Source organism: Dendrobates tinctorius, unplaced genomic scaffold, assembly GCF_039654945.1.
Source record: "Dendrobates tinctorius isolate UK_male_01 unplaced genomic scaffold, ASM3965494v1 ptg000138l, whole genome shotgun sequence".
Taxonomy (NCBI): domain Eukaryota; kingdom Metazoa; phylum Chordata; class Amphibia; order Anura; family Dendrobatidae; genus Dendrobates; species Dendrobates tinctorius.
Genome location: NW_027361806.1, coordinates 18312633 through 18339512, shown reverse-complemented (window position 1 = coordinate 18339512; position 26880 = coordinate 18312633). Strand labels below are relative to the sequence as shown.

The following is a 26880-nucleotide window of genomic DNA, read 5'->3' as shown; positions in this document are numbered from 1 at the left end:
TGGTATTATAGGTCACTATGTGGTGGTAGTATGTGGTCTGGACATGGTGTAGCGGTATTTGTTCCTTGTATGTGATATTATTGGTCACTTTAAAAATTGAAAAATAAATAAAAATATACCTAAAGTGTATTGCATATTTTAACAAATATTTAATAGGTTACAGTAGAGTAGAGCTTGGCCAAAAGTTTCTACCCTGTTATGGTGGCTGCTTAAAAAAATCTTTTGTCCAAAGCAAAAGCTGCTGGCTATATGTGTGATCTGGTGATGGGAACTGCTAATGTGTGATAGGTGAGAAGTGGAGTTTTTCCAAGAGAGAGCGGTGGGACTGTGGACTGTTTGCGGGGTGGAGGCGGGGCTGGGTGGAGTCTCAAGGGGGCCCCGAAAATTTTGCCAGTATGGGGCCCCGAAATTCCTAGTGGCAGCCCTGGTAAGGGCTAATGCAACAGCAAATAATATAAAGAGGGTTAGTGTACTGGAAATGGCTAACGGAAGGGCTAATGCAACAGGGAGGGCTATTGGTAAAGATAGTACAACAGATAGTGTTACCAGGAGGGCTAGTGTACTGGAAATGGCTGACGGGAGGGCTAGTGCAATAAAGGGTGCAAGAGAGAATGCTATAAGAGGGGCTAGTGCAACAGAGTACTATATGGTGGGCTACTGTAACATAATGCTACAGAGAGTGATGAGGCAACAAAGCATTACAAACAGGACTAATGTAATAGAAAAGGCAATGTAGAAGGCTAGTGCAACAGAGAATGTTATAAGAAGGGCTAGTGCTACAGAGAGTGCAAAAAAAAGTGTTACAGGATTGGCTAGATCATCAACAGACAGTACTACAGAGACGGTTAGTGCAACACAGTGTTAATGAGAGTGCTACTGAAACAGAGAGCGCTACCAGGAGAGCTAGTGTAATAGAAAGGTCTATAAAAAGTAATACTGTTCAATACTGCAAGCAATAGTTACAGAGTATACAGCGGTAATAGAAAACAGTACAGAAAGTGCTACTATAAAGGAGTTCATAACAGAAAATAGCATCATAACGGAAAATACTATAGTCAATGCTAGTCTGTAACACATAGTACAACAGCGCAGGATACTACAACAGCTCAACTGCAAGACTGAACTGCTGCAAGAAAAAGTGTGACTGCAGTGAAGAGCACTATGGCGAGGACGAGGGCCACTGAAAGTGTCATGTGGAGCCACACAAGGACCAAAGCAGATCTGTGAAAATCATTATGGGAATGGAGATTAGAGAGTATTTTTCCTTTCACTCGGTACACAGCACTTTACTGTGGAGACATCACTCTGTATTCTGGACACCTTGGAGAAGAACTGTGAGGGCTTTAGGACTGGGTGAGGTTAGAATCGTGGCTTAGCGACAAAACAAACTGTAATATCCTCTTTCGTGTCTTTCAAAGTTGGGAGACACCGTACACTACTGCAACAGAAAATGATTCTGCGGGACTGATCATAATTTGCAATAATTGAGAGTAGAATGTCCTCAAATCTGAGTAGATTTTTTTTTTCATCTTGCATCATGCATATTTGCTTTAGCCAATACAGGTCAGTTCTCATTCACTGACAGCAAGCAGGATATTGAAAATGGCGATAAATAAAAACGGAAAGACTACGAGAAAGTTGGAGAACTTTTTATCATGCAAAGATGAGGCTTTATTGACCAAAAAGGAAACTCGGTCCGTAACCAAACATCTTGCAGATTTCAATTTAGGGCCCACCGGTCTGCACGATACGATACTGAGCTAAAACAGTGACAAAGGAAAAATGTAATATCATGCACAAAAGCAATGGCTCCTTGTTAATGTCTTTTAGACAAAAAAAAAGTCATTTCTATATAGTAAAGTTGAGAAAGTCAGTGCTGCCACATTTAATCTCACCAAATGAATGTGTGATTGCGTCTCTCTCACAATGTGCGGGTGGGTGAGAGGGGTTGTTAGTGCTACATTTAAATCGATCGTTCTCTTTGGAGGTTCTGTATTCCAGCCTCATTCTGCTGGCTCGACGCTTTATCAAGCCAATTTCCAATGAAGCAAGGAACATATAATGAGAGGAGATTGTGTCATATCCTCGCCTGGTTCCTCTAACAAAGCTGTTAGGGTCTAAATAAAATAAAATTAATCGCATTGGAAAAGTTAATGCAACAAATTGGAGTGTAGAGTGGCAGCTCTCTTAATGCAGGAAAAATGAGATTATTATATGAGCTGAAGAACTGGCAGGAGCAGAGCTCTATGCCTCACAGAAGAGGGAAACAGCGCCACACTTCTCCAGGGACTGAGAAGAGCCGGCACCAATTCCAGGCTAAGCCTATAGACAAGAGAGGTGATGATGAGTTTTATCATAAGAAAGAAGAAAGCCCTTACCATCATATAGAGGGATTACACAAATAATTCAATAAAAAGCAAATTCCAGCCACAACTAATAAAAACTTCAATGCCTCAGTATAACACTACCACTATATGTAACAGTGTAACTGCAAAAAACTCCCTATCTACAAGAATATAACTACTGTAATACTGCCCCTATATACAAGAATATAACTACTATAATACTGCCCCCTATGTACAAGAATATAACTACTATAATACTGCTCCTATGTACAAGAATATAACTACTATAATACTGCTCCTATGTACAAGAATATAGCTACTATAATACTGCCCCTATATACAAGAATATAACTACTATAATACTGCCCCTATACACAAGAATATAGCTACTATAATACTGCCCATATGTACAAGAATATAACTACTATAATACTGCTCCTATGTACAAGAACATACTATAATACTTCTCCTATGTACAAGAATATAACTACTATAATACTGCCCCTATGTACAAAAATATAACTACTATAATACTGCTCCTATATACAAGAATATAACTACTATAATACTGCTCCTTATGTACAAGAATATAACTACTATAATACTGCCCCTATATACAAGAATATAACTACTATAATACTGCTCCTATGTACAAGAATATAAATACTATAATACTGCCCCTATGTACAAGAATATAACTACTATAATACTGCCTCTATGTACAAGAATATAACTACTATAATACTGCTCCTTATGTACAAGAATATAACTACTATAATACTGCCCCTATGTACAAGAATATAACTACTATAATACTGCCCCTATGTACAAGAATATAACTACTATAATACTGCCTCTATGTACAAGAATATAACTACTATAATACTGCTCCTATGTACAAGAATATAACTACCATAATACTGCCCCTATGTACAAGAATATAACTACTATAATACTGCCCCCTATGTACAAGAATTTAACTACTATAATACTGCCCCTATGTACAAGAATATAACTACTATAATACTGCTCCTATGTACAAGAATATAACTACTATAATACTGCCCCTATGTACAAGAATTTAACTACTATAATACTGCTCCTATGTACAAGAATATAACTACTATAATACTGCTCCTATGTACAAGAATATAACTACTATAATACTGCTCCTTATGTACAAGAATTTAACTACTATTATACTGCCCTTATGTACAAGAATATAACTACTATAATACTGCTCCTATGTACAAGAATATAACTACTAAAATACTGCTCCTTATGTACAAGAATTTAACTACTATAATACTGCCCCTATGTACAAGAATATAACTACTATATTACTACTCCTATGTACAAGAATATAACTACTATATTACTACTCCTATGTACAAGAATTTAACTACTATAATACTGCCCCTATGTACAAGAATATAACTGTCAGGAACACCGCACTGCACTTGCTCACTGAGCCAGGGCGCGTGTCCTGAGTACAAAGACTGTGCACAAAGATACCTGCGGAGCGAGCAGCAGTGGTGACAATGCATGCTCCAGGACCTGAATCACGTGACTGCTGGGGGCGTGGCCTAAGCTCCACAGAGCTAGGAGCTGCAGGGAAACTCCTAGAAGGGTAACTACAGGACAATGTTACCAAGGAGCATAGACAGAGACAGACACCAGATCAAGCCGGGTCAAAGCACGAGATAGCAGGACAGTACCAAAGGGCTTAGACAGAAAGAATAGTCAGGACGTAGCAATAGATCAGAAAACCAGAACAGGTATTAGACGGTACAATAGGGGTAAACTGTAACGGAGTAACGATAGCCAAGCCAGGAGGTCAGAACCAGAAAAGACAATGGTACCAAAAACGAGAGACGGAGTACAGAGTGAAGGAACAAGCCGGGTCATACACGGGAAGCAAACAAACAATGCAGAGTACACACACCAGGGGTCAGACACACCAGAATAACAGTATAACTGACAGAGAATGCCAGTATAGAGTGAGCATAAATACCCCTCCCAGATCCAAAGAGAGGCCGGCAATGTTAACCCTGTCAGAACAGGACATTAACCATGTCCTAACCATGACAGTACCCCCCTCTTAATGGGGGGCCACCAGACCCCCAGGTTTCTCAGGGTACCTGGCATGAAAAGCCCGCACCAGTCGATCAGCGAACCCACGATCGATCCTCAACGGAATATCCCTTCCAATGGATAAGGTACTGAAGTCTCCGGCGCACCCACCGCGAATCAATGATGCGCCCTACCTCGTACTCCAGTTGACCCTCTACCAACACTGGTGGAGCCACGGATGAGGGATCTTCTCTAACTGTCCCCATAGGTTTTAATAGGGACCTGTGGAAGACGTTAGAGATTTTGAAGGAGGTGGGCAACTGTAATCTGTATGCCACCGGGTTGATCACCTCTACAATCTTGTATGGGCCAATAAATTTGGGGCCCAACTTCATAGAGGGTATTTTAAGTTTGATGTTACGAGTGGACAACCAGACTTTTTCCCCCACTGTCAACGCAGGAACCACCCCCCTCCTCCTGTCTGCAAAATGTTTGAACTTCTTCTCTGCTTTGGAGATGTTCCCCTGTACCTCCTTCCAGAGGGTTTTTAATTGTACCATCCCCTCGGCACCAGGGCAATCCGAATCCATACGGGAAAATTCCCCAAACTGCGGAACAAACCCATAATTGACCAGAAAGGGAGGCTTTCCGGTAGACTGATTAACCCGACAGTTGAATGCAAATTCTGCCATGGGCAATACCTCACACCAGTCTTCCTGTCTGGAGGAGGCCAGGCATCTCAGAATCTGCTCCAATGACTGGTTGGTGTGTTCCGTTTGTCCGTTAGATTCCGGGTGATAGGCAGAGGAGAATGACAACGTGACCCCCAACTTCATACAAAACGCTCTCCAAAACCTGGCCACAAATTGCACACCCCTGTCCGACACCACGTTCACAGGCACTCCAAGCAGTCGAACAATGTGCTGTATAAACAAATGAGCCAAGGTTTCAGCAGATGGTAACGCAGGTAATGGCACAAAGTGGGCTTGCTTAGAAAATCTATCAGCCACTACCCATACCACTGAGTTGCCCTTGGAAGGTAGAAGGTTAGTGATAAAGTCCATGGACAGGTGTGTCCATGGTTTATCCGGAATTGGCAAAGGCACCAATTCCCCTGCCGGCCGGACCTGAGAGCTTTTAGAGCGCGCGCACACCCCACAAGTATTCACAAACCTTTTTATATCAGTACCCATAGAGGGCCACCAAAAACCCCTAGCTACTGCCCCCCGGGTAGCTGCAATACCAGGGTGTGCACTTAACATAGAGTCATGAAATTCTTGAAGGAGTGTGGGACGGAATTGTTGGGGTACAAACAATTTCCCTGGGGGTTTATTCCTGGGAGCTTGTGCTTCCAGAATCTCTCTCTGTAACTCAGAGGAGATTTCGGCTACAACCACTCCCGATTGAAGAATGGAGGAAGGAGGTTCTGGAGGGGACACAGAATCAAAACTTCGGGATAAGGCATCTGCCTTTACATTTTTAGACCCTGGTCGGAACGTGATGGTAAATTGAAATCGAGAAAAAAAGTGCCCACCGAGCCTGTCTGGGGGTCAATCTCTTAGCAGACTCGATATAGGCCAGGTTTTTATGATCAGTGACGACCGTAATGGGATGAGCGGCCCCCTCCAAAAAATGCCTCCATTCTTCAAAGGCCAATTTAACTGCTAACAGTTCCCTGTTACCGACATCATAGTTTCTCTCGGCCGACGAGAACTTCGTAGAGAAAAAGGCACAGGGTTTGAGGTTAGTCAGGGTAGAGGGGCCCTGTGACAATACTGCCCCCACCCCCACCTCCGAAGCGTCGACCTCGACGATAAAAGGTCTTGACGAATCGGGTTGTGCCAACACAGGGGCTGTAGTAAAACACTTCTTTAATGCCAGGAAGGAATTTTTTGCGGCCACAGACCAACTTTTTACATCTGCCCCTTTAAGAGTGAGGTCCGTCAAGGGTTTTACCACCTGCGAGAACCCTTTAATGAACTTCCTATAATAATTAGCGAAGCCCAGAAATCGCTGCAACCCCTTCAGTTCATGAGGCTGCACCCAATCTGTAATGGCCTGAACCTTCCCTGGATCCATGCGGAATCCCTCCCCGGATACAATTACACCCAGAAAAGACAGTTCTTGCATAAAAAATGAGCACTTCTCCAGCTTAGCATACAAATGGTTCTCCCGGAGTCTCATAAGCACCGTACGCAGATGATGCAAGTGTGACTGACTGTCCTCAGAGTAAATCAAGATGTCATCCAGGTAAATGACTACATAACGTCCAATCAAGTCAGAAAAAACAACATTAATAAAGTTCTGAAAAACCGCAGGAGCATTAGTGAGGCCGAAGGGCATAACCAGGTTTTCAAACAGCCCCTCAGTTGTCAGGAACGCTGTTTTCCATTCGTCCCCCTCCCGGATCCTTATAAGGTTATAAGCCCCTCATAGATCGAGCTTAGAAAACCATTTGGCCCCCGTGAGTTGATTGCATAGATCAGGAATCAACGGGAGAGGGAACGTGTTCTTAACAGTAATTTTGTTCAGTTCTCGAAAGTCGAGGCACGGTCGCAACCCACCATCTTTTTTCTTTACAAAGAAAAACCCCGCTGCCACGGGTGAGACCGAGGGCCGAATATGCCCCTTGCGAAGGCTTTCTTTAATGTACTCTTTCATAGCTTGGCGCTCAGGCCCGGACAAATTAAACAAACGAGCCTTGGGTAATTTGTCTCTAGGTACTAAATCGATAGCACAATCATATGGTCTATGTGGTGGGAGCGCCTCGGCCTCGCTTTCGGAAAACACATCTTTAAGGTCTCTCAGGTACTCCGGAATACCCTCCAGACCGACAGATGACACAGATACAGATTTTATCGGATTGACAAAAGGAACCGGGTTACAACACAGACCATTATCATTACATCCCCAACGGGTGATCTCCCCCTTCACCCAATCAATAAGAGGATTGTGGCGTTGCAACCAGGGCATTCCCAATACCAGTCCTGCAGGCAGATTATTCATAACGAAACAACTTAAATTTTCCACATGAGTGGAACCCACTTTCATAGAAAAAACTTCAGACATAAAACAAATTCCATCCTGGGTAAGAGGGGATGAATCCACAGCCACAATTTTAACAGGGTCTTTTAACCTGACTGTCCCTATCTTATTAAGAGTCACAACTTGGGCATCAATCAGATTAATGGAGGAACCACAGTCAACAAAGGCGGTGGTCATAACAGGACCGCCAGCAATTTCCAATTCAACCTGGAGGACCATTTTTATACGTGAGAAAAAATGTACCTGAGAGTCTGGACAACCTCCTCGATTGTTGCCCAGACTCAGTCGTTTCTCTGAAGGTTTCTCTGAAGAAGGGCAGGAGGGACAATTCCTTTTCCATTGTCCAGAGGCTCCACAGTAAAAACATAGTAGGTTGTCCCCCCGGCTTGCCTTCTCTCTTTCTCCTTAACCGAGACTGACCCAATGTTCATGGGCTCAGATACGGGTGAAGTGTCACACAATTTGGGGTACAAGGGAGACTCTTGTTGCATCATTCCTCTAGCACAGAGTCTCCGGTCCATACGGACCGCCTGCATCATGGCGTCCTCCAGGGTATCAGGAGGCGGATGTAATGCCAGAGCGTCCTGCAGATGGTCAGAAAGGCCCCTGCGAAACAACCCCCTCAGGGCGGCGTCATTCCAGGATACTTCGGCGATCCAGCGTCTAAACTCTGAGCAGAACCATTCAGCAGAGTGCCTTCCCTGTGTCACACTCATCACCATATCCTCTGCCAGACGCACTCTATCAGGCTCGTCATAAATGTGCCCCAGAGCCTCAAAGAACAAGTTCACTGACATACGTTCAGGAGCAGAGGAAGACAGAGAGAAAGCCCATTCTTGCGGAGCCCCCCGAAGTAGGGAAATAATGACCCCCACCCTCTGGAACTCATCCCCGGTGGAGCGGGGCCTTAGAGAAAAAAAAAGCTTGCATCCTTCTCTGAAAGACCTGAACTCCTTTTTATCCCCTGAGAAGGGATCGGGCAATTTGACTGGAGATTCGGGGGACGCTAATGACACATCCCTACCCCCAGAACTAGAAGCCCCTGCATCGACAGCCCCCTGCACAGTAACCACCAACTGTTGCTGGGTATGGGCCATCGTGCGCTGTTCCACATTGAGTTTATGGAACATTTGGGTCAGGTGCTTGACCTGATCAGCCAAGGCTTGTATGGGATCCATGAGGATAACACACACTTTTTTTTTTTTTTCCTTCAGAGGAAAAAAAAAATGAAACGGTCAGTTATAATGTCAGGAACACCGCACTGCACTTGCTCACTGAGCCAGGGCGCATGTCCTGAGTACAAAGACTGTGCACAAAGATACCTGCGGAGCGAGCAGCAGTGGTGACAATGCATGCTCCAGGACCTGAATCACGTGACTGCTGGGGGCGTGGCCTAAGCTCCACAGAGCTGGGAGCTGCAGGGAAACTCCTAGAAGGGTAACTACAGGACAATGTTACCAAGGAGCATAGACAGAGACAGACACCAGATCAAGCCGGGTCAAAGCACGAGATAGCAGGACAGTACCAAAGGGCTTAGACAGAAAGAATAGTCAGGACGTAGCAATAGATCAGAAAACCAGAACAAGTATTAGACGGTACAATAGGGGTAAACTGTAACGGAGTAACGATAGCCAAGCCAGGAGGTCAGAACCAGAAAAGACAATGGTACCAAAAACGAGAGACGGAGTACAGAGTGAAGGAACAAGCCGGGTCATACACGGGAAGCAAACAATCAATGCAGAGTACACACACACCAGGGGTCAGACACACCAGGATAGCAGAATAACTGACAGAGAATGCCAGTATAGAGTGAGCATAAATACCCCTCCTAGATCCAAGGAGAGGCCGGCAATGTTAACCCTGTCAGAACAGGACATTAACCATGTCCTAACCATGACAATAACTACAATAATACTGCCCCTATGTACAAGAATATAAGTATTATAATACTGACACTATGTACAAGAATATATCTACTATAATACTGCCCCCTATGTACTAGAATTTAACTACTGTAATACTGCCCCTATGTACAAGAATATAACTATTATAATACTGCCCCCTATGTACAAGAATATAACTACTATAATACTGCTCCTATGTACAAGAATATAACAATTATAATACTGCCCCCTATGTACTATAATTTAGCTACTGTAATACTGCCCCTATGTACAAGAATATAACTATTATAATACTGCCCCCTATGTACAAGAATATAACTAGAATAATACTGCCTCTTATGTACAAGAATATAACTACTATAATACTGCTCCTATGTACAAGAATATAACTACTATAATACTGCTTCTTATGTACAAGAATTTAGCTACTATAATACTGCCCCTATACACAAGAATATAGCTACTATAATACTGCCCATATGTACAAGAATATAACTACTATAATACTGCTCCTATGTACAAGAACATACTATAATACTTCTCCTATGTACAAGAATATAACTACTATAATACTGCCCCTATGTACAAAAATATAACTACTATAATACTGCTCCTATATACAAGAATATAACTACTATAATACTGCTCCTTATGTACAAGAATATAACTACTATAATACTGCCCCTATATACAAGAATATAACTACTATAATTCTGCTCCTATGTACAAGAATATAAATACTATAATACTGCCCCTATGTACAAGAATATAACTACTATAATACTGCCTCTATGTACAAGAATATAACTACTATAATACTGCTCCTTATGTACAAGAATATAACTACTATAATACTGCCCCTATGTACAAGAATACAACTACTATAATACTGCCCCCTATGTACAAGAATTTCAACTACTATAATACTGCCTCTATGTACAAGAATATAACTACTATAATACTGCTCCTATGTACAAGAATATAACTACTATAATACTGCCCCTATGTACAAGAATATAACTACTATAATACTGCCCCCTATGTACAAGAATTTAACTACTATAATACTGCCCCTATGTACAAGAATATAACTACTATAATACTGCTCCTATGTACAAGAATATAACTACTATAATACTTCCCCTATGTACAAGAATTTAACTACTATAATACTGCTCCTATGTACAAGAATATAACTACTATAATACTGCTCCTATGTACAAGAATATAACTACTATAATACTGCTCCTTATGTACAAGAATTTAACTACTATTATACTGCCCTTATGTACAAGAATATAACTACTATAATACTGCTCCTATGTACAAGAATATAACTACTATAATACTGCTCCTTATGTACAAGAATTTAACTACTATAATACTGCCCCTATGTACAAGAATATAACTACTATATTACTACTCCTATGTACAAGAATATAACTACTATATTACTACTCCTATGTACAAGAATTTAACTACTATAATACTGCCCCTATGTACAAGAATATAACTGTCAGGAACACCGCACTGCACTTGCTCACTGAGCCAGGGCGCGTGTCCTGAGTACAAAGACTGTGAACAAAGATACCTGCGGAGCGAGCAGCAGTGGTGACAATGCATGCTCCAGGACCTGAATCACGTGACTGCTGGGGGCGTGGCCTAATCTCCACAGAGCTAGGAGCTGCAGGGAAACTCCTAGAAGGGTAACTACAGGACAATGTTACCAAGGAGCATAGACAGAGACAGACACCAGATCAAGCCGGGTCAAAGCACGAGATAGCAGGACAGTACCAAAGGGCTTAGACAGAAAGAATAGTCAGGACGTAGCAATAGATCAGAAAACCAGAACAGGTATTAGACGGTACAATAGGGGTAAACTGTAACGGAGTAACGATAGCCAAGCCAGGAGGTCAGAACCAGAAAAGACAATGGTACCAAAAACGAGAGACGGAGTACAGAGTGAAGGAACAAGCCGGGTCATACACGGGAAGCAAACAAACAATGCAGAGTACACACACCAGGGGTCAGACACACCAGAATAACAGTATAACTGACAGAGAATGCCAGTATAGAGTGAGCATAAATACCCCTCCCAGATCCAAAGAGAGGCCGGCAATGTTAACCCTGTCAGAACAGGACATTAACCATGTCCTAACCATGACAGTACCCCCCTCTTAATGGGGGGCCACCGGACCCCCAGGTTTCTCAGGGTACCTGGCATGAAAAGCCCGCACCAGTCGATCAGCGAACCCACGATCGATCCTCAACGGAATATCCCTTCCAATGGATAAGGTACTGAAGTCTCCGGCGCACCCACCGCGAATCAATGATGCGCCCTACCTCGTACTCCAGTTGACCCTCTACCAACACTGGTGGAGCCACGGATGAGGGATCTTCTCTAACTGTCCCCATAGGTTTTAATAGGGACCTGTGGAAGACGTTAGAGATTTTGAAGGAGGTGGGCAACTGTAATCTGTATGCCACCGGGTTGATCACCTCTACAATCTTGTATGGGCCAATAAATTTGGGGCCCAACTTCATAGAGGGTATTTTAAGTTTGATGTTACGAGTGGACAACCAGACTTTTTCCCCCACTGTCAACGCAGGAACCACCCCCCTCCTCCTGTCTGCAAAATGTTTGAACTTCTTCTGGGCTTTGGAGATGTTCCCCTGTACCTCCTTCCAGAGGGTTTTTAATTGTTGTACCATCCCCTCGGCACCAGGGCAATCCGAATCCATACGGGAAAATTCTCCAAACTGCGGAACAAACCCATAATTGACCAGAAAGGGAGGCTTTCCGGTAGACTGATTAACCCGACAGTTGAATGCAAATTCTGCCATGGGCAATACCTCACACCAGTCTTCCTGTCTGGAGGAGGCCAGGCATCTCAGAATCTGCTCCAATGACTGGTTGGTGCGTTCCGTTTGTCCGTTAGATTCCGGGTGATAGGCAGAGGAGAATGACAACGTGACCCCCAACTTCATACAAAACGCTCTCCAAAACCTGGCCACAAATTGCACACCCCTGTCCGACACCACGTTCACAGGCACTCCAAGCAGTCGAACAATGTGCTGTATAAACAAATGAGCCAAGGTTTCAGCAGATGGTAGCGCAGGTAATGGCACAAAGTGGGCTTGCTTAGAAAATCTATCAGCCACTACCCATACCACTGAGTTGCCCTTGGAAGGTAGAAGGTTAGTGATAAAGTCCATGGACAGGTGTGTCCATGGTTTATCCGGAATTGGCAAAGGCACCAATTCCCCTGCCGGCCGGACCTGAGAGCTTTTAGAGCGCGCGCACACCCCACAAGTATTCACAAACCTTTTTATATCAGTACCCATAGAGGGCCACCAAAAACCCCTAGCTACTGCCCCCCGGGTAGCTGCAATACCAGGGTGTGCACTTAACATAGAGTCATGAAATTCTTGAAGGAGTGTGGGACGGAATTGTTGGGGTACAAACAATTTCCCTGGGGGTTTATTCCTGGGAGCTTGTGCTTCCAGAATCTCTCTCTGTAACTCAGAGGAGATTTCGGCTACAACCACTCCCGGTTGAAGAATGGAGGAAGGAGGTTCTGGAGGGGACACAGAATCAAAACTTCGGGATAAGGCATCTGCCTTTACATTTTTAGACCCTGGTCGGAACGTGATGGTAAATTGAAATCGAGAAAAAAAGTGCCCACCGAGCCTGTCTGGGGGTCAATCTCTTAGCAGACTCGATATAGGCCAGGTTTTTATGATCAGTGACGACCGTAATGGGATGAGCGGCCCCCTCCAAAAAATGCCTCCATTCTTCAAAGGCCAATTTAACTGCTAACAGTTCCCTGTTACCGACATCATAGTTTCTCTCGGCCGACGAGAACTTCGTAGAGAAAAAGGCACAGGGTTTGAGGTTAGTCAGGGTAGAGGGGCCCTGTGACAATACTGCCCCCACCCCCACCTCCGAAGCGTCGACCTCGACGATAAAAGGTCTTGACGAATCGGGTTGTGCCAACACAGGGGCTGTAGTAAAACACTTCTTTAATGCCAGGAAGGAATTTTTTGCGGCCACAGACCAACTTTTTACATCTGCCCCTTTAAGAGTGAGGTCCGTCAAGGGTTTTACCACCTGCGAGAACCCTTTAATGAACTTCCTATAATAATTAGCGAAGCCCAGAAATCGCTGCAACCCCTTCAGTTCATGAGGCTGCACCCAATCTGTAATGGCCTGAACCTTCCCTGGATCCATGCGGAATCCCTCCCCGGATACAATTACACCCAGAAAAGACAGTTCTTGCATAAAAAATGAGCACTTCTCCAGCTTAGCATACAAATGGTTCTCCCGGAGTCTCATAAGCACCGTACGCAGATGATGCAAGTGTGACTGACTGTCCTCAGAGTAAATCAAGATGTCATCCAGGTAAATGACTACATAACGTCCAATCAAGTCAGAAAAAACAACATTAATAAAGTTCTGAAAAACCGCAGGAGCATTAGTGAGGCCGAAGGGCATAACCAGGTTTTCAAACAGCCCCTCAGTTGTCAGGAACGCTGTTTTCCATTCGTCCCCCTCCCGGATCCTTATAAGGTTATAAGCCCCTCATAGATCGAGCTTAGAAAACCCTTTGGCCCCCGTGAGTTGATTGCATAGATCAGGAATCAACGGGAGAGGGAACGTGTTCTTAACAGTAATTTTGTTCAGTTCTCGAAAGTCGAGGCACGGTCGCAACCCACCATCTTTTTTCTTTACAAAGAAAAACCCCGCTGCCACGGGTGAGACCGAGGGCCGAATATGCCCCTTGCGAAGGCTTTCTTTAATGTACTCTTTCATAGCTTGGCGCTCAGGCCCGGACAAATTAAACAAACGAGCCTTGGGTAATTTGTCTCTAGGTACTAAATCGATAGCACAATCATATGGTCTATGTGGTGGGAGCGCCTCGGCCTCGCTTTCGGAAAACACATCTTTAAGGTCTCTCAGGTACTCCGGAATACCCTCCAGACCGACAGATGACACAGATACAGATTTTATCGGATTGACAAAAGGAACCGGGTTACAACACAGACCATTATCATTACATCCCCAACGGGTGATCTCCCCCTTCACCCAATCAATAAGAGGATTGTGGCGTTGCAACCAGGGCATTCCCAATACCAGTCCTGCAGGCAGATTATTCATAACGAAACAACTTAAATTTTCCACATGAGTGGAACCCACTTTCATAGAAAAAACTTCAGACATAAAACAAATTCCATCCTGGGTAAGAGGGGATGAATCCACAGCCACAATTTTAACAGGGTCTTTTAACCTGACTGTCCCTATCTTATTAAGAGTCACAACTTGGGCATCAATCAGATTAATGGAGGAACCACAGTCAACAAAGGCGGTGGTCATAACAGGACCGCCAGCAATTTCCAATTCAACCTGGAGGACCATTTTTATACGTGAGAAAAAATGTACCTGGGAGTCTGGACAACCTCCTCGATTGTTGCCCAGACTCAGTCGTTTCTCTGAAGGTTTCTCTGAAGAAGGGCAGGAGGGACAATTCCTTTTCCAATGTCCAGAGGCTCCACAGTAAAAACATAGTAGGTTGTCTCTGCGGTGCCTTCTCTCTTTCTCCTTAACCGAGACTGACCCAATGTTCATGGGCTCAGATACGGGTGAAGTGTCACACAATTTGGGGTACAAGGGAGACTCTTGTTGCATCATTCCTCTAGCACAGAGTCTCCGGTCCATACGGACCGCCTGCATCATGGCGTCCTCCAGGGTATCAGGAGGCGGATGTAATGCCAGAGCGTCCTGCAGATGGTCAGAAAGGCCCCTGCGAAACAACCCCCTCAGGGCGGCGTCATTCCAGGATACTTCGGCGGTCCAGCGTCTAAACTCTGAGCAGAACCATTCAGCAGAGTGCCTTCCCTGTGTCACACTCATCACCATATCCTCTGCCAGACGCACTCTATCAGGCTCGTCATAAATGTGCCCCAGAGCCTCAAAGAACAAGTTCACTGACATACGTTCAGGAGCAGAGGAAGACAGAGAGAAAGCCCATTCTTGCGGAGCCCCCCGAAGTAGGGAAATAATGACCCCCACCCTCTGGAACTCATCCCCGGTGGAGCAGGGCCTTAGAGAAAAAAAAAGCTTGCATCCTTCTCTGAAAGACCTGAACTCCTTTTTATCCCCTGAGAAGGGATCGGGCAATTTGACTGGAGATTCGGGGGATGCTAATGACACATCCCTACCCCCAGAACTAGAAGCCCCTGCATCGACAGCCCCCTGCACAGTAACCACCAACTGTTGCTGGGTATGGGCCATCGTGCGCTGTTCCACATTGAGTTTATGGAACATTTGGGTCAGGTGCTTGACCTGATCAGCCAAGGCTTGTATGGGATCCATGAGGATAACACACACTTTTTTTTTTTTTTCCTTCAGAGGAAAAAAAAAATGAAACGGTCAGTTATAATGTCAGGAACACCGCACTGCACTTGCTCACTGAGCCAGGGCGCGTGTCCTGAGTACAAAGACTGTGCACAAAGATACCTGCGGAGCGAGCAGCAGTGGTGACAATGCATGCTCCAGGACCTGAATCACGTGACTGCTGGGGGCGTAGCCTAAGCTCCACAGAGCTAGGAGCTGCAGGGAAACTCCTAGAAGGGTAACTACAGGACAATGTTACCAAGGAGCATAGACAGAGACAGACACCAGATCAAGCCGGGTCAAAGCACGAGATAGCAGGACAGTACCAAAGGGCTTAGACAGAAAGAATAGTCAGGACGTAGCAATAGATCAGAAAACCAGAACAAGTATTAGACGGTACAATAGGGGTAAACTGTAACGGAGTAACGATAGCCAAGCCAGGAGGTCAGAACCAGAAAAGACAATGGTACCAAAAACGAGAGACGGAGTACAGAGTGAAGGAACAAGCCGGGTCATACACGGGAAGCAAACAAACAATGCAGAGTACACACACCAGGGGTCAGACACACCAGAATAGCAGTATAACTGACAGAGAATGCCAGTATGGAGTGAGCATAAATACCCCTCCTAGATCCAAGGAGAGGCCGGCAATGTTAACCCTGTCAGAACAGGACATTAACCATGTCCTAACCATGACAATAACTACAATAATACTGCCCCTATGTACAAGAATATAAGTATTATAATACTGACACTATGTACAAGAATATAACTACTATAATACTGACACTATGTACAAGAATATATCTACTATAATACTGCCCCCTATGTACTAGAATTTAACTACTGTAATACTGCCCCTATGTACAAGAATATAACTATTATAATACTGCCCCTATGTACAAGAATATAACTACTATAATACTGCTCCTATGTACAAGAATATAACAATTATAATACTGCCCCCTATGTACTATAATTTAGCTACTGTAATACTGCCCCTATGTACAAGAATATAACTATTATAATACTGCTCCTATGTACAAGAATATAACTGCTATAATACTGCCCCCTATGTACAAGAATATAACTAGAATAATACTGCCTCTTATGTACAAGAATATAACTACTATAATACTGCTCCTATGTACAAGAATATAACTACTATAATACTGCTTCTTATGTACAAGAATTTAGCTACTATAATACTGCCCCTATGTACAAGAATATAACTACTATAATACTGCCCCTATGTACAAGAATATAACTACTATAATACTACTCCTATATACAAGAATATAACTACTATAATACTGCTCCTATGTTCAAGAATATAACTACTATAATACTGCTCCTTATGTACAAGAATTTAACTACTATAATACTGCTCCTTATGTACAAGAATTTAACTACTATAATACTGCCCCTATGTACAAGAATATAACTACTATAATACTGCTCCCTATGTACAAGAATGTAACTACTATAATACTGCCCCTATGTATAAGAATATAACTATTATAATACTGTCCCTATGAATAAGAATATAACTACTATAATACTGCCCCTATATACAGGAATATAACTACTATTATACTGCCCCTATGTACAAGAATATAACTACTATAATACTGTCCCTATGTACAGGAATATAACTATTATAATACTGCCCCTATGAATAAGAATATAACTACTGTAATACTGCCCCTATGTTCAAGAATATAACTACTATAATACTGCCTCCTATGTACAAGAATATAACTACTATAATACTGCCCCTATGTACAAGAATATAACTACTATAATTCTGCACCTACTGTATATACAAGAATATAAGTACTATAATTCTGCACCCTGAACAAGCCATGAGTTTGGGAAGTCAAGGAGTCTGAGGTCATAAGCCAAGTGGGAACATCATATACAGAGGGGCGAGACAAAGGGGTAGTCAGGTCACAGTCATGGGTCAGAATTCCATGAAGGTAGCAGATCAAGACAAAGGGCTTAGAAAAACGGATGGTTAAAGGCAAATCCAAGATGAAACTCAGAGCACAGAGCGAACACACACTAGAGCTAAGCTACAACTGGCAATGTTCAAGTCATTAATAGCCAGCAAAATAGCTAGGTAATCACCCAAAAAGAGCGACGCCTGGAGGAACCCCCACAGGCTCGGCCAGATTGGGCAGCTGACCTGTCACTCACAATCCTGACAGCTCAGCACGCCCCTGAACACGTAGGGCCGATCAGTTGTCACTGATGGCGTCCTCAGGACATTGTGAACGGTGGAATTATGACAGGGCACTAACAAGGTGGAGTTTTGGTACTGCTATGGAATGGTAATATTAAAGGGGTTGTCCACTACTTGGACAACTTTCTCAATCACCAAGTTTCCCTCTTATAAAATAATAACAGCTGTTGTCACCTGTGGTGCAGGCGCGGTTCCAGTGGCATCGGTGTCAGCTCACCCAGGGCTCTCGTGATATTATGTTACACGATCCCCACAGCCAATCAGTGAGAAAGTACCCGTAGCGCTGACTTCCTCTGGATATTTGATTTGTCCAAGGGAGGGGACAGTGATGAGGCCGCTGATTGGCTGCAGGGGTCCCTGGACAGAGCCAGTGCCAACACTGCTGAAACGGTGGCCGCACTAGAAAGGAGTATAGCTGTTATTATTTTATAAGGTAGAAATATGTTGGTTAAGAACATGTTGTCCAAGTATTTGACAACTCCTTTAAAGATGAGCTGGTCAGACCTTTTCAGTTCGAAGATGGACTCAAAATCAACACAGAAACCTCCCGCCAGTGTTTAGAAGACATTTTCTTAAAGCAGTGGTACAGGAAAAAGTCTGCCGTTTTCAAGAAAACCATGATTTTTTTGCAGGACAAGGTTCCATCACAGCATCGACGTCTCCACTGCCTGGTACCAAAAAAGGCCTTAATGATGAAAGAATAATGACCTGGCCCCTTCCTCACCAGCCCTAAACCCTAGGGAGAATTTGTGGCCCTTCTTACACAGGAGATTTCCAGTTCCCCCTCTGGAAGGCTGTGGTTGGAGCTGCCCAAAAAGTTGATCATCAATAGAAGTTGACACACTCCACGGATGGAGATTATGACTGTTATTGACCAGAAAGGCGGCCATATTACTATATTGGGCTCTGAGATTTTTTTTGAAATATGAGAAATGTCTTTTTATACGTTTTAACTTGTTTGGTTGTTCTCACTTCAACAGATCAAAATAAACATTATTTACTTAGTCGCATAATAATTCTGCACACAGAGATATTCTTCTGAGAAAGACAAAACTTCACTGTTACTTTCTGAAATATTCAGGTTTATTAACCTTTTGGATTGAGTGACCACTCTGGACTTCTTGTTCAATAATATAATGAATCACGCAAATGGCCTAATAATTCTGCACACAGTGTATCTACATATATATAAACGCCTTATCATGTCTGTAACCGAAATCCCGCTGCGCTGACTGGTCACGGCCGCCAGGCCCCCGCCAGGCCGCAACCAATCAGCAACAGGCGCAGTGCGCAGGCGCAATCCGCAATTAGCAGGATGCATGCCACCGCTACCGTGCTGTTGGGAGATCAGCGGCGCTGGTCGCTGATCTCCCGACGGTTGCCGCGGGTCATCTCCGGGCGCACAGGCGTCAGCGGCAACGCAGTCGGAGATGCCCGGCGCTAGCCGGTACCCAGGGTCCGGAGGAGAAGAGACTCCTTCGGACCGTCGGTACCATAAACGTGTAAAAAATAGAATTGAAGTAAAAAATGTGATATACTTACCATCCGACGGCCCCCGGAATCTGTCCCTCCTCTCCACGCTGCCGGCATCTTCCGTTCCCAGTACTGCTTTGCGCAAAATACCGCCGATGACGTTGCGCTCTTGCGAGAGGACGTCAGCAGAGGTCTTTGGCGCAAAGCAGTACTGGGAACGGAAGATGCCGGCAGCGTGGAGAGGAGGGACAGATTCCGGGGGCCGTCGGATGGTAAGTATACGACATTTTTTATTTTAGTCTGCCGCTGGCCATATTCTAGAGTACCCGATGCTTTAGAATCGGGCCAGCAGCTAGTATATATATAAGTATTTAATGCATATTGTGTCTGTGCTTCTTTTATGTACTGTAAATGATCATGTTAATATATGATAATATATATTTATCTAATAATACTTAGAATGCTTTGAAGCTGAATTTCTTTTCTGTAAATGTAATGTTTTCATTTAGATTTCCACAGATATAAATGATGGAAATCCAGAGTAATGCAATGGGGACAGCATCAATTAGAGCAGGTGATCTGACCAGTAGATGGCGCTGAGTGCTCCTCAGTAACTCGGGGTCCTCTAGGATTAATCTGCCCTAGATTCTTTTAAGGCAATTAGCGGAGCGCTCTTATTACCTACGTTTAGATTTTCCAGTACGGGAGAGGAGTTTTTTTTTCTTTGCAATTGAAATAGCAAATTTTAGAATGTGAAGGATTTAAATAAATCTCAGAGGCTGCAGAAATGATGGGACTACATGAGGCCAATTACCACGTATAAACCATATATCTTATGGTGACATTGCGGAATATTCCTGTCCGGGTTTTAATTACCAGACGAAGATGCTGTTTTGCCACCCGTATGCAATATCTGAATTAATAATTTCTCCGCAGTGTAATTGTATTATAAATGCTTATCTTCCACTGTGTGGTAATTTTAATCATGCACTACATAAACCATCCTAATGGAGAATCATTGCTGAGGATTTCACTGTAAGCACAGGCCAGTGCTGCTATTGTCAAGTGGCATTTAAGAGGTACTCCAAGTAAAAGATTAAAACCCACTCTGCCCCCTATCTCTCACCTTGTATGCAGAGCATCCATAAGTAACATCTGGAAGGCTGCAACCATATCAGTGCATACAGCATGTGCCCCCTCAGAAACCGGTATAGGGAATGACTGTCATTTCCTACACAGGGACCTATTCAGATCACTGCCCCCTAGGATCACAGGATTGTAGCTAAACTTGTCTTCAACTGGGTCAAAACTGCACTAACTTTCTACTCCGGCCAGTGCAAAGTGGCTTTTTTGCACATCTTTGGCCCCAAGAACCTGGACCACATGCTCGACTTGCTCTCCCCCTACTAAGGACGCTGTCAGATGGCCATATAACACGGATAGCGATAACATTGCAATGCTCGGACTGGCCGGTGGCTCTCCTGACCTAAGCGCGGCAGCATGTATTTCTATGCAGCTGTCACACTCGGATCAGGAGAGCTGCCGGCCAGTCCAAGCTTGTGATCGTCGTCCGTGTTATACGGCCATCTAACTGCACCCATCTCCTGGCCAGAGCAACCTGCTGGACGACACATAGGTGAAAGTTTAGGTTATCACTATTACTGGCATTCAGTTCTTACCAAGAATGTTGCATTAAAGGGGTTAAATGTCATGTCTCCAAACTGTTAACCTGAAGATACAGTGGCATGTATAACTTTGGGCACCCCTGGTCAAAATTATTGTTATTGTGAACAGCTAAGCAAGTTGAAGATGACTAAAGTTAAAGATGACACATTTCATTTGTATTTTAGGCACAAATATATATATATATTTTCATCTTTTACATTTTAAAAATTCCAAAAAGGAAAATGGGCCTATGCAAACATTTGGGCACCCTTGGAGATTTGTGTGCGCAAATAACTTTGACCAAGGTTTCAGGCCTTAATTAGCCTGTTAAGGTTATGGCTTATTCACTATCATCATTAGGAAAGGCCAGGTGATGCAAATCTCCCAGCTTTATAAAAATCCAGCCTCCCTAACTCTGTGCCATAAAACAGCAGCCATGGGTTCTTCTAAGCAGCTGCCTAGCACTCTGAGAATTAAAATGGTGGAGGCCCGCAAAGCATAAGAAGACTGTAAGATAGCAACGCGTTTTCAAGTTGCCCTCTCCTCAGTTCGAAATTTAATTAAGAAATTCTAGTTAACAGGAACAGTAGAGGTCAAGGTAAGGTTTGGAAGACCAAGCAAAATTTCAGTGAGAGCTGCTTGTTGGATTGCTAACGAGGCAAATCAGAACCCCCGCTTGAGTGCAAAAGACCGTCAGAAAGATTTTGCAGACTTTGAAGTTGTGGTACATTGTTCTACTGTTCAAATACACCTGCACAAATATGGCCTTCATGGAAGAGTCATCAGAAGAAAACCTCTCCTGCTTCCTCACCATAACATTCAGCATCAGAAGTATGCAAAAGAATATGTAAACAAACCTGATGCATTTTGAAAACAAGTCCTGTGGACCGATGAGGTTAAAATAGAATGCTTTGGCTACAATGATCAAAGGTACTGTATGTGTGGAGAAAAAAGGGCACAGAATTTCAGAAGAACATCCCACCAACCATTAAGTATGGGGGTGGATCAATCATGCTTTGGGGTTTGTTGCAGCCAATGGCACAGGGGAAAATTTAATGGGTAGAGGGAAGAATGGATTTAATGAAATTTCAACGAATTCTTGATACAAACATAAAAAAGCTGAAGTTGAAAAGATGAAGGGGATGGCTTCTACAAATGGATAATGATCCTAAACACACATCGAAATCCAAAATAGATGACCTCAGAAGGCGCAATCTGAAGATTTTACAATGGCCCTCACAGCCCCCTGATCTGAACATCATTGAAAATCTGTGGCTCAAAATAGCAGAGGATGGAAGACGCCCCAGGAACCTCACAGAACTAGAAGAATTCTCCAATGAAGAATGGATGAAAGTCCCTCAAACAAGAATTGAAAGATTTTTGGCTTGCTATAAACAGCGTTTTCAAGTTGTGATACTTTCAAAAGGGGGTGCTACTGGGTACAAACCATGATGGGTGCCAAATCTTTTGCATTGGCCCATTTTCCTTTTCATAATTTTTAAAATGTAAAAAATGGCAATATATATATTTAAATTTAAATATAGGCTTAAAATACAAAGGAAATGCGTCATATTTAACTTTAGGCCTTTTAGAGATTATTTAATCTTCGATTTGCTTAACTTTTCACAATAACTGTAATTTTGACCAGGGGTGCCCAAACTTTTACATGCCAATGTATAGGGTTACAATGCTGTCCGGCCAAAGAGGCTACAAGAAGATAAATAACTTTATTCCATGTGGGAGCCGCTGGCTTTCAGTCACAGAGGCGTGCACGGAGTGGCTACTGTTATGATTGAGTCACCGTAGGAGGCAAAAACAGAAATGCTAGCTAAGTCCAGAAAACCAGAGAAGTTGGCAGCTATCGGATTGCAGACCCCTGAACTTATCAACACAACTAGCAGTAGCCGTGGGGGGTTCCTACGATGCCCTAGACCCCTCGATCACAGCCGGAGATATAAATAGGCCTAAAGAAAGAAAGGGGAAATCTAAACTGCCCCAGAGCAGACCCCAAAGCAATAGGCAGCCCCCCACAAATAAAGACGGTGAAGCAAGATGAAAACACAAACACAGACAGAAAGATAGGCTGAGCAAAGACGGGGCCCAAACTAACTATATAGAAAAGGACAGGAAGGCTGCTGTCTGCAATCCGTGAAAAACCCTATGAAAATAAGAGCCAACAGACTGACAGTGAAAAATGCCCTGAAGACGCTAGGCTTCAAAAAGCTATGTCAGTACTCAGGCATATACTGAAGACAGAGCTACAGGCAAAAGGAGATTCAGCTCACCCCAGCAGGGAATGGCAGAATCCAGAAAAGAAAGGAAAACAAAAACTAAACACAAATGCAACAGGCAAAGCAAAAAACTTAGCTTTAAGAGAGCAGGAATCAGACTGGTGTCCTAGGAGTCCACAGAGAAATCACCCGCAGGGCAGAATGGGCGAGGCAGCCTTATATCCAGTCTGTGACTCCACTCAGCCAGTCATCATCATTAGTCTCAGGTGTCTGATAATCAGGCTCACTACCTTTCCTTACCAGAAGAGGGAGTTCCCCGGGCCTCAGTGATGAAGGGTAAAATGAACTCACAACAGGCTACAGTCATCACTCGATGGAGATGTGAAACAAGATGACAGTTAATATCTAAATGGCAAATATTTAATATTTAACAGCCGATTCATCAAGCCCTTTTCGACAGTTTTCTGGAACAAAACTACCGTACTTGGCATGTTACAAAATATGCATGCAATTCACAGCTAAGCAAAAAAAGTGCAACTTTTGGCGTTTTTACACCTATCTGAGCACTTTCTGTCCTTTACTTTATCTTTCTGCAATATATTCACTGCAACTTTGCAAAGTCCCCCCTATATACACAGCTCTGGCAAAAATTAAGAGACCACTTCCAAATTTTCAGTTTGTCTGATTTTTCTCTTTATATTTTTGAGTAAAATGTAAATTGTTCTTTTATTCTATAAACTCCTGACAACATGTCTCCGAATTTCCAAGCACCAATTTTTGTATTTATTTTCAGAAAATGAGAAATGTTCAAAAATAACAAAAAAATGCAGACCTCAAATAATGCAAAGAAAACAAGTTCATCATCATTTAGAAACAACAATACTAATGTTTTAACTCAGGAAGAGTTCAGAAATCAATATTTTGTGGAATAACGATGATTGTTAATTCCAGCTTTCACACGTCTTGGCTGCTTTCCACCAGTCTCTCACACGGCTTTTGGGTGACCTTATGCCACTCCTGGTACAAAAATGGAAGCAGTTCTTCTTTGCTTGATGGCTTGTGACTATCCATCTTCCTCATGATTACATTCCAGAGGTTTTCAATGGGGTTCAGGTCTGGAGATTGGGCTGCCCATGATAAGGTCTTGATGTGGTGGTCCTTCATCCACACATTGATTGACCTAGCTGTGTGGCATGGCGCATTGTCCTGCTGGAAAAAAACAGTCCTCAGAGTTGGGGAACATTGCCTGAGCAGAAGGAATCAACTGTTTTTCCAGGATAACCTTGTATGCGGCTTGATTCATAAGTCCTTTGCAAAGATTAACCTGCCCAATTCCAGCCTTGCTGAAGCATCCGCAGATCATCACCGATCCCCCACCAAATTTCACAGTGGGTGCAAGACACTGTGGCTTGTACACCTCTCCAGGTCTCTGTCTAACCATTAGACGACCAGGTGTTGGGCAAAGCTGAAAATTAGACTCATCAGAGAAGTTTACCTTACTCCAGTCCTCTAGGGTCCAATCCTTATGCTCTTTGGCAAACTTCAGCCTGGCTCTCCTTTGCTTCTCATTGATGAAAGGCTTTTTTCTAGCTTTACATGACTTGAGCCCTGCCTCTAGGGGCCTGTTACGAACTGTTCTTGCCGTGCACTTCACCCCAGCTGCCATTTGCCATTCCTTTTGTAGGTCACTTGAGGTCATCCTGCAGTTGCTGAGTGACATTCGAATAAGATGACGGTCATCCCGGTCAGTGTAGAGTCGTTTTCGCCCTCTGCCGGTCTGTAGCTTCATTGTCCCCAATATCTGCTGTTTGACCTTGTTGTAATGGAATGCTGTCTTAGAAATTTTAAGGAAGGAGGGAATATGACGCTCACTGTATCCCTCTGATAGTAAAGCCAGAATTGAGCCCTTTTTTTCCTCACTCAAGACTTTTCTTTTCAGCTCCTTTGGTATGGTTAAAAGTTATTTTTTCATTCCTATTATTTTAGGATATTACTAGCACTTGTTTTGCCATCCAGCTTGTCCTATTGCAAGAGGATTGTGAACCCCACAGCAGGGTTTTTATACTTTCCTTCGTTAAATAAGATTTGGTTCAGGTGATCACCTAATCAGAAGCACATTAAGTAGAATGAGGTGTCCTCTGGTTGGAATTCAACTGACATTGCAATGGAATGGCTGTCAGACATGGAGAGAAGCAGATTTTTATAAAACTGTGCAGTGGTCTCTTAATTTTTGCCAGAGCTGTATATATCTTCCAGGTGTTCTCTTCTGCATACAGTAGTTGGCGCTAGAGCTCTAATTTAAAAGGGGGTGAAATCCATAACTAGCAAGAAGGACAGGGTGAGCTCCATGGCTATCAGAGCACATTTAGCTCCCATGGTTTAAATAATTTTACATTTTCATAGATTGGACTTTAATGCATCTGACATGCCACATAGGGATTTTTTTTTTAAATTTCTCTATTTTTGAATATTTGCTGTTTTTAGTGACATTGACACTTTTCTATGAAGACCAGCAGCGGAAACCAGTCAATGTTACTGCCATTGTCAATGACCTGACAGTAACATCAAGGTCAGTGGCCCAACTAGAGACTGATGGGCCACGATGCAAATTTTGGACCTGGCCCCCCACCCCCCACATATTAGTCAGATGTATGGGCCCTTGTAGCATTCTAAATCCTATAAGAATATAAATGTTGTCTCCCCATCCCCCATTACATAGTAATGAACCCCATCATTGGCCCATTCTGGTATATATGTCCTCCATCCTGGGCCCCTTCCCGGTATATATGTCCCCCATCCTGGGCCCTGTCCTGATATATATGTCCCCATCCTAGTATATATGTCCCCGTCTTGGTATATATGTTCCCCATCCTGCTATATAATGTTCCCTATCCTAGGCCCCTTCCTTGTATATATATGTTCCCCTTTCTGGAAAATATGCCTCCCATCCTGGGCCCCTTCAAGATGTATCTATCTATATATATATATATCTTCCCCTTCCTGGTATATATGTCCCTCATCCTGGGCTCCTTTCTGATATATATATCCTGGTATATATGTTACCCATCTTGGTATACACGTTCCCCAACCGGATATATATGTCTCCCATCCTGGGCTCCTTCCTGGGATATATGTCCCTCATCCTGTGATATATGTCTCGCATTCTGGAATATATGTCCCCCATCCTGGGATACATGCGCCCACAATTGCAACTGCGATTGTTACACCCCTGATCGAAATGGCTTATGGAGTTGTACGGGTCTAGGACAAAAGTCTGCAGTCACTCTATGTGACTGTGCAGCCTGGTGAATCGTGGCAGCTTCAAGTGCTCACCCTACCATAATTTCCCAGTATTCCTTGTGCTATTCTTCCGTCATGTGACCACATGTATGTGATTTGCATACTTGTGATCAGGTGTTGACTAGTCTCATTCGGCAAACGAGTCTAGTAGGCATGTGACTATCACAGGAAATCCCAGGTAATCATCACAGCACTTGCAACGCAC

The 26880-nt window shown here is 43.4% G+C and overlaps 1 protein-coding gene across 9 annotated transcripts in view; it reads right to left on the bottom strand.

Moving 5' to 3' along the window:
- Positions 1–26880, bottom strand: part of LRRC7 (leucine rich repeat containing 7) — a 445778-nt gene that overhangs the window by 230480 nt on the left and 188418 nt on the right. The gene's annotated exons all lie outside the window — the stretch shown is intronic.